The sequence below is a fragment of the Glandiceps talaboti genome, chromosome 19 (genome assembly GCF_964340395.1).
Source record: "Glandiceps talaboti chromosome 19, keGlaTala1.1, whole genome shotgun sequence".
NCBI lineage: Eukaryota > Metazoa > Hemichordata > Enteropneusta > Spengelidae > Glandiceps > Glandiceps talaboti.
In genome coordinates, this window is record NC_135567.1 from 12,300,002 (window position 1) to 12,310,675 (window position 10,674).

A 10,674-nucleotide genomic window follows, 5' to 3' on the forward strand; every position below is an offset into this window, starting at 1 on the left:
ATCCATGCCAAAATGGTGCAACTTGCAACGATCTCGTCAATGCATTTGAATGTGACTGCCTTCCAGGTTACACTGGTGACGTTTGCGAAACAGGTACAGTGTATAATTCGTATACATCATGGCATTTAGCTATTTACCTATTTAGCTATTTAGCTATTTAGCATTTGATTGAGAAGAAATTGGAAAATGAAACCTGACGTCATCTTTATTCATGTTATTCTCTTTTCTGTGTAGGAACTATCCAGTGCATAAAAACATGCACAGAAGGTTCGTGTACAGTGCAAGATGGGGAACAAGTATGCAAATGTAATAGTGGTTTTATCTTATCTGACCCAGATATTGATGACTTCTGTGAAGGTAATGAAAAACTATGTTACATTTTCTACGTTTTTCTTGGAGTAACTATTTCAATATAATTTCTGTACTGCAGTGCTGCACTGTACAATATTTTACCCACAACTCTCTCTGATTTGTAGTGTTGGACATAATCTCCTTCAAGTCAGACAAATCTCACCAGTGTATAGGGTTTTGTAAAAACATTTTTTCCATTTGGCAATCGTAGAATTGCCACTGATGAATTTCTGAATACCCATTTTCATCGGTTCTGGTATCAGTGATTTATTGCAGAAGGAGTAGCAATTTTAGGAATTTGTCAGCAGATTTTCTTGAAAGCCATGCAGAATATTTGCGACAAAACTAAGGAAAATATATGCACCTGTTATGACTTTGCCAAAGATATAGATTTATTTGAATAGGTATGACAAAAGAAATTTTCATTCTAAAACTCATCATACACACTGACTACCCAAGTTATTGACACTTTGACAGTGAAAAGTGTTTTATTCACAGCACATGCTTAATTTAGTTGTTAGTTCATTTTTGTACAAAATTTAGAACTTTATTTTTGATTCCTAATCGTACTTTTGCTACATATTAATTAAACTTAATTTCTATGCTTAAAATGTTGAAAAGTATGGATTATTGAAAAAGTTATAAAATACGGAACCTCCAAGCATACCAATCAGAGAGAGCTGTGGGTAAGATATTGTACAGTGTGCTGTTGGATCGACATCTGTTTAACTTTTATCAAAATATCTCATACGTATGTCTGTCTGTCTGTCTGTCTGTCTGTCTGTCTGTCTGTCTGTCTGTCTGTCTGTCTATGTATGTATGTATGTATGTATGTATGTATGTATGTATGTATGTATGTATGTATGTATGTATGTATGTATGTATGTATGTATGTATGTATGTATGTATGTATGTACGTACGTGCGTGCGTGCGTGCGTGCGTGCGTACGTGCGTGCGTGCGTGCGTGCGTATGTATGAATATACCCAGGACTTACGTATGTATGCATATTATATAGAAGTCAGGTTATTCTCACATGCGCAGTTCATTTGTAGTCATGGTGTAAACCACAAATATCACATTATTGCGTCCTGGAAGTGAATTTCTCCTTCTGTTAACAACAGAACTGTGGTAGATTTTAATCATTCTTATTATCCCCAGATATCAATGAATGTGTTGGAGTAAGTCCGTGCTCAGACAATGGTATATGTATAAATACTCCTGGAAGCTACATATGTCGATGTCTACCTGGGTATGAACTATTGAGCGATGGAAATACATGCGAAAGTAAGTTAAACTGGCTAACCCTACTTTTTAGTTTATGTATAGGGGTTGTCGGTGGCCGAGCGGTTAGCTCGTACGCCTAATACCTCTGCAGCCTGGGTTTGAACCCGCCAAGTGTTGGCTGGGTTTGATTAAAATTTACCACGCTGTAAGAAAGAAGAGTGTCGTTCAGTTTGACTCTACCGAACAACGCAGGTTTTCCCCGGGTACTCCGTTTTCCTCCTGCATTAACACTGAACATTCCTCCTGTTATTGGGCAATGCCTGTAGGATGGTCAATAAATAAATGGTTAATAAATAAAGTATCAAGTGCCAATTATAGTGGAATTGTCATATGGATGAAAATTGGTTATTGGTTATTACTGTACTTCTTTTTCTACTTTTTATACAAGCACATATATCAAGTCGTTATCTATAACACAATAAAGTATGTAAAACATTGCAAAATATGTGAAATATTTGTTATTGTACTTACAATAAACTGTTTATACATTATTTAGATTTTTGCAACAAAAGAGGACTTGGTGTACGTTCTTTTACAATGTATTTTAAGTAGAAAATTATACTAAAGTTTTATGAATTAAAATTCCAAACTATTGCCCATTTGTCATCCATATGATAACTTTTATCTACAATATACATAATCTTAATCTTAAATCTTAAATCTTTATTTCTTACAAAGCGTATTACAGTAAAAATAATCACAATACGCTGTACAACCGACAGAACATGAAAGCCAACACGTATTTTGAAAAACTTTTAAAAATGTCCCGACGTTAGGAAATACTAGTAAAAAAGGTTTACATGCTCAAAGCTAAAATATATAAAATATCTAATGACAAAAAAGACCACAAAAAATAAGCTTTCAAACTGCTTTTAAAAGATAGTCATCATAGAGTGAACAGAAATATGTTAATAAAAATAAGTAATGTATTTGTAGCTCAGTGTGTAGAACTTTGGTTTTTGGTGACTGAACTTATTGACTATGACTGTTTAAGATTTATATGAAACTTTTACACTCCTTATATTTCATAATGTTAATGTTGGGTTCTTATATAGCGTTTTCCCACGCCGTGTTCAAAGCGCTTTACAATACTCATTCTGTAATGTTATGGTTTGATATTACCCTGGTAGTTGAGCCTTCGTTTTTCTAAGATAGACACTAACTAAAACTATTGGCGCAACACATTGATACAACAGTGATAAGCTATTTAATGGGCGTTAGTTTAATTATTGTCTCAGTAGGGAGGTGTCTCTGAAAACTAATTTAGTTAGAGTTCCATGAATTTGCAGTGCTGTTTTTGGACTTCGAATGAGTATGTTAACTTGATCACAGGATGATTAGAATCACACACCAGAGGAAACGCTGTCGCCCACTTGTTTAATCTACCACATTAAAAAAACAATAAATTTATGTTGCATCTAAATAGTATACAGAAGGCTGGATTATCAGTATTGTAAATGTAATACATCTCAACACTTTCAGATATCGACGATTGTGTAAACAACATGTGTGATCATGGATTATGCAAAGATGTAGTTAATGACTATGAATGTATATGTGATCCTGGATACGAAGGAGAACATTGTGATGAAGGTAATTATGAATTTTATTATTATTATTATTAGTAATAGAAAATCTATATTTGTTTTTGCATACTATTTGCATATAATTACAAAAACACGTGTTCTTTACTGTCGAGGTTAAGACAGCTACGTGCAATCGAATAAAAAATACATAAGTGAACACAAGATATAAATGCCTTTGTCAGCTTAAAAAATGTAGACAAAAAAGTATTTCTTTCACTGTACCAATATATATTAATATTATGACATGAAGTTAGACTTATGAACTCTCTCTCTCTCTCTCTCTCTCTCTCTCTCTCTCTCTCTCTCTCTCTCTCTCTCTCTCTCTCTCTCTCTCTCTCTCTCTCTCTCCATCTGTAGATATTGACGACTGTTGGAATTATCCATGCGAAAACGGAGATTGTGAAGATGGAATAAATATGTTTTCATGCACATGCTTTGATGGATATACGGGAGCCCTATGCGATGGAGGTAAATATGTATGTATGTATGTATGTATGTATGTATGTATGTATGTATGTATGTATGTATGCATGCATGCTGTTTGTTTGTGTGTGTGTGTGTGTGTGTGTGTGCGTGCGTGCGTGGGTGCGTGCGTGCGCATGTGTGAGTGTATACAGAACTCAAATGAGTATGATAATCACAACAACAGAATGGACAACGTTAAATCAGCAAAATGTTGTGTTATATCTATTACCAGATATCAACGAATGTGAGTCTGAACCCTGTCAAAATGGTGGATATTGTATAGACCTGATAGACAAATACGAGTGTTACTGTGCCTATGGCTGGCAAGGTGTTAATTGTGAAGAAGGTAATGTATTATTGCAATCGGTTTGTACTTAATGTAAACTTAGAGAGATAATAGAACCAACGTGATGTGCTCCTCTGAAAAAAGTATGATCAACTGTTGCTCTGACATTTTTTTTCAGGAAAGCTCAATGGAGCTGCCGGTAAAATGTAAGAAAAGAATTTAGAGGTCCCATGTCACTTTTACTTGTTCTAAAGCATGGTATGAAATTGGCCATCTTAGAATCCGCAGGCAAATATTGTATGAATATTCTATTGGAAAATGAAGTGTTATCAAGAAGTTGTTCTCTTTTTTCAAGGCACATCCTTTCATATAGCAACATTTAGAGCGATTTGAATTGTAAATGGAAATCTGTTCTACCCTAGTCAGAAATGACTAATATGACTAATAATGACTTTAGTATTGCATATGCAATGAATATAATTACATGTTATTCCCCAGCCTTATTCTTCAGTCAGCGAAGGAAAATACGAGGGACCTAAGGGGCCTTTGTCGCAATGAGTCGCTAGATTGAATGACGAAAATTATTGGGGAATAACATAATAATACCACCACCAGTAATATGAAAAGCGTCGGGTGAGGTAATGGCAATTTTGAATGTTTTGACTCATATTTTGAACACAACAGAACCAGTGATGTGGACACGCGCTGTCGTGACATCGACGCACATTATCGTGACGTAGAATGACCAGAGTATATATTCCATATATTTGGTTTATGCATGGTATAATGTTTTATGTTTACCTTTACAGATATCGATGAGTGTGTAGTGTTAGCACATAGAACTACACTCTGCCACCACAAATGTAACAATGTTGATGTCAACACTGCTTCCCGTGGGTACATATGTGCCTGCAATGATGGATATGTCCTTGAATCAAACGGCCGTTCTTGTAACGGTGAGTATTTATATTTGGCAATTTTTAAAGATGCGTTTTCTAAAGTGAGATTTATAGTAACATAACAGCAATCGCCACATCCACCCAACCCTAAATACACAATTAACCCATACATGCATCAAACCACCTATACATCCATACCCCCAACACACATATTCACACGTACTCAAGTATACACACCCACCCACCCATCTTTCCATCCATCCTTCCACACGTACGTACGTACGTACATACATACATACATACATACATGCATGCATGCATGCATGCATGCACGCACGCACGCACGCACGCACGCACGCGCGCGCACACACACACACACACACACACACATACATACATACATACATACATACATACATACGTACATAGACTGACCGGATGAACTTGTGTAATCAAACTATGCATTTGTGTATTTTCTCTCTCTAGATATTAACGAATGTACTGAAAGTACAGATGACTGTGATTTAAATGCTGACTGCACCAATACATATGGTGGATACTTGTGTCAATGTATAGATGGTTATAATGGAGATGGCAAGACATGCTTCGGTGAGAATGCACCTTATTGAATAGTCTCCATCAGTCAGTCAGTCAGTCAGTTAGTTAGTTAGTCAGAGTGTTAGAGTATCAGTCAGTCACTGTTGACATCATTTTGATAATGTCTGACACTCTTATCAAATCCATGCCAAATACCTCGGTTTAGTGTCATAGACGTGAGTTCATTCAGCCTCGTGTTGTCGGTGGTCGAGTGGTTAAACTACTTGCCTCTTACCACTGTGGTCGATGTTGGATCAATCCCATTCAGGGTTTCATTAAATTTACCACGCTGTAAGTAAGAAGAGTGTCGTTCATTTTGACTGAACAACGCAGGTTTTCCCCGGTATTCAACGTCGTTATTTTGCAATTTATAAGAACACTCTCCCCACCCCTTAAAAAAAACCACATAACCCCCTCCCCATACCCAAAGACAGCAGTGATAACACTATTATCTTTTATAGATATCAATGAATGCGTTGAAGGCACAGATGAATGTGATCCAAACGCCGAATGTACCAACACTATAGGCAGCTATACATGTCAATGTAATGATGGTTACCGTGGTGAAGGCAAGAAGTGCTATGGTAAGATTGCATTTATCGATTTGATACTAATTTAAACACGGGTTGGTGGATCCCATATTTATTACACACATACAGATAACCTCAAACAACTAAAATATTTAAGAATTATCGGCGGGAATGTAAACAATTGAAACCCTTAAAATCCCCCCACTTTGTCATTGTTTCAGCAGAAGATGTTTTAGTTGCACTGTAATATAAAAACAATGCTTCTAACTTGTCGATGTGATTGACTACATGATCCTTCTGTGTGCGGTTTAACCGTTATTAGTTAAATACAGTTGGTATGTGTGTATCTTACAGTGCTTCCAATCAAAGTATGAACGGTACACTACAACAACATGTTGGTACATTACTACAGTAGGTCTGTGTCTTTGTACACAATTTAGTAGGGTCAAAGATGTGCCACAATTGTGCGCGTCATCACAGATAACTGCAATAATGACAACTTTTACATTTAGCGCCTTTTACAGTTATCAAAGTTTGTTTTCTAATACATCACTCTGTACATCTCGCCATGATGATATCTACCAATAGACAGGGTTTATTTGCAAATGTAGTAGACAATGTAGTAGTAGTAGTAGCAGCAGCAGCAGCAGCAGCAGCAGTAGTAGTAGTAGTAGTAGTGGTGGTGGTGGTGGTGATAGTGATAGTAGTAGTAGTGGTAGTAGTGATGGTGGTGGTGGTGGCAGTAGTAGTAATAGTAGTAGTAGTAGTGGTTGTGGTGGTGGTAGTAGTAGTGACTGCAACTTCAACGTTGTAATCGAAGGTTTGGAATCAAACAGAAAATACATGTATAAGGGGCAAGATCAGCAGTAAATGTATGGTAAACAAACTAAACTCTTTTTAGTCAGGCTTCAGACAATATTAATTTTTTTTCAATTAAAACTTAATGTCTCGCTTCAGAAATAATCCTGATGGAATTCGGAACCGAAGTTAATGACAAACAGCTAAGAGAGACATCTGAATCAGATTTACAGTCAGCACGTGACTTGATATCACCAACCTTCAAACCAGCTGCAGGGTTCCCATTCTTCGGAGATTTTTACTACAGTCTCTATGTAAGTATTCCTACGATATAAGGAAGGACAAACTGGGGAATATTGTTAATGCAATTATACAGAAGCGGTAAATGGGAATTTTAGTTTCTTCATTTTGAGAGTGAAGGTAGCATTTGTTAATAGTGTTAAGTATTGATGTTATATATTCTCATCGCTAACCTTTTCATGTATTCAATTTGGTTGTAAACTGGAAGTACCTATTTGCGGCCGCATATCCCAATTGCAATATCATTCTGATGTTGTATGTGCATGTTACGTTACTGTTGGGAACAATGGGCTAATTTTCACCATATCCTGACATTCTTTAAGCTGTGCACTTTATTGCTGAGAAAGGAGGTGTCTTGTTTCCGCCAAACTCGTCTCCTGTGTCCTTTATTTTACACCTACCTTTTACACTGCTACCTTGGAGAGTAATTAGTAAATGATGATCTCAAGACCAAGGCAAAACTGAAAAAGGCATAGTTAGTACTTATTTCAGGTCACACCATTTCCACACTTTCATTATACAATTTCATATGGTGATCTATCAACGGATAACAGTAATGGTTTTTAAATATCTCAATATTGAAAATACCATCTGATGCTTTATATCCTTAGTTCACTGACAATGGTGTAATAGTCCTAATGAATGAAAATGATGTCAAGCTAGCATACGCACATCCCTTCAAGACTGGTTTTACCGCCTCACATCAAATACCAATGATTGCTGTATTCTGGGAAGATGTTGACATGACAGACACAGACATCGGTGAAGTCTTCTATCAGGTATTGAAAAAGACTTTAAAAACTTTAAACTAATTTTCTATCATGTTCTAACATATTTCGATTTATTTCAAATGTGTCAATATATCGATTATTGCTTACTGATCACGTATTTACAATATTCGTAGTTGCATTTTGTCTCTCTGTAAACTCCGAAAAGCAATGTTCAATGCATTTTTCCAAACCCCTTTGGTTCTGATGAATGATGTTACAATTTTACAACCTTCGATCGACCATGGCTCTAAGACTGTCTCAAGCTGTGCTAAAACTACCCACTGAAAGCTAGTTTCTCTATTGATCACAAGTGTAATCTTTCACTCCCTGGTCTTTTAATTGTAAACAAATTATTCAAAAAGGACAAGGCTTGCTTATATACTACATAGATGACAGATGACGCACATACACACAGGCAGTAAACGTGCAGTGTCGGGTGTATACATTAAATACAATTACACAACGTACAAGTGTGCCATGTAATCTGTGTAGTCCACCACCCAGCCTTTTCCTTATCAACAATTTGTTTACGATTAAATACCAGAGAGTGAAAGATTACAATTGTTATCAATAGAGAAACTGGCTGTTATTAGGTAATTTTAGCACAGCTTGAGACAGGCTTACAGCCATGTTCGGTCGAACGTTGTACTACACTACTTACGTATACGTTACGCAGGTTTTTAAGAACCATAACATTTAACTCACTTTTCATAAACACTGGGTTCTGGAGAATAATATCACTATTTCACACTTCCTACGTTACGCATGATTTGAAAGAACCATGGAATATTTTTTTCTTCGTGCAATGTTATCTCAAGAGAGAGTAAGCAGAAATGCACATTCAATAGCCGAGAAATGAGTATTCGTGACATTTCTTTAGATAAAGGTAATAATCAACAGGTGTTTGCTTAATGAATTGATTGCGAGATTGAGTGATTATTGATTCACACCAATAATTTTACATACATATGTATCGGGTATGTTAATTTATGCTAATTTTGCTACCACACGTCTTATTAGCTGTAGTGTAATGGTTAACTTTCAAAGACATGGTCTCACATCTGTAGCCATACGTTTTCATTCGCATTACTTTATATGTATATTGTAGGATTTGCACATTACCATTGCTTACGATGACTACATTACTAATTAAATCACAGGAGTATGACATTGACACTGGAGATTCTGAAGTATTTAATGAGGTTAACAGTAAGATTGCAGACTATGCCAGCAGTACCTCGGATTCCCAAGCTCAAGGTTTCAGTGCAACATGGATACTTAAAGTAACATGGTTTGAAGTCGCAGCATTCAGTGTAAATTACACCAAGGAATGGGTAAGTGTTATTTGTCTGTTGTCGTATAGGACCTTTTGAAATAATATGTACGTAACCAGTATACGATTGTATCTCAGACGTCTTGGCTGGGGTTAAACAAGTGACGAACACTTCATCAAATACATTAGTCGTGATGTCATGACGTTTGATGTTATTCCATTAGGGCATTATGATTTTGATAGGAATGTGCTCTTTTCAAATATCGTTGAAATGAAAGCTAAAACGGTGTAGTGTTCTAAAGGTCCAGTTATAATAAAACGATTACACTGTAGGTGAAAAAACAGTTGTCCAGTAGATCTACATAAACATCTGGTCTCGTAAAATGCTTCCGTGTGAGCCATTCTGGCTTCATATGCGATTAACAATAAAAGAGAATCTTTCAATTGAAACCACGGTCTCTAAGAGTAAACACAGAGTGTAACTTCAGATCCTGTAGCAATTTACTGACAGCATATTATTTTGCCCCCAGACAAATACTTTCCAGGCCATTTTAGCTACAGATGGCATCTATGGATTTGTCATTCTTAACTACAAGGAAGATCAGATGTTATGGAATACTGACATGCGCACTGAAAATAACGCCATATATGGATACAACAACGGCCAAGGTACAGTAGAAAATCTACAAAGCGGTTCTTCAAGTCCAGAAGACCGTTATCGTCCTGATCTGAGGAATGGCAATACAGGATTGAAAGGACGATGGGTTTTAAGGGTTGAAGATAACAATGAATTTACAGTTAACCACAAAAAGAGATGTTTAGACTGGTATGTGGTTCAACCTGATCCATCAACATGGAATGAAGGACTTGGCGGATGTCCATGTGGATTTGAGCAGGGTCAAAATGATAACAGCTTTGGTAGAGGAAGCAGTATTGTAACTGGACAAGCTAACCGTGCTATCACAGATGAAGAAGCAAACTCGGGTCTCACAGCCGAGGTCCAAGCTGGTATCAGCATCCGTCGAGGTATAGTCATAAGTTATGTTGACAATATCTTGCATAAATTAGCATACATTAGTGTTAAGATTTTCAATACTAGTTACTTAATATTTAGCATGACTCTGCATTACAAATACATTATTACATCAACATACATAATGACTAATTATTATGATAACAGTAATAATAAAGACTTTATTACAAGATTATTTCTGCCCGAAGAATGTTTAAATAATTTAATGTCTTTACAGTATATGTAATGAATATTCAGTGTACCGACAATGAATTGCTTAATCAGGACTGTTGAATAATTACTTACTTAATTAATTAATTACTTAATTAATTAATTACTTAATTAATTAATTAATTACTTAATTAAATAATTAATTAATTAAAATATTAAAGTCCATAAATTGATTATGTAGATATTTTGTTACTTTGAAGAGACGCCTCACTTGTGACATAATATTTTTGGATTTTAAGTTGTAGGACAAATCATAGCAAATGAAATTGAACATTCAGCGCTTTTAAAGA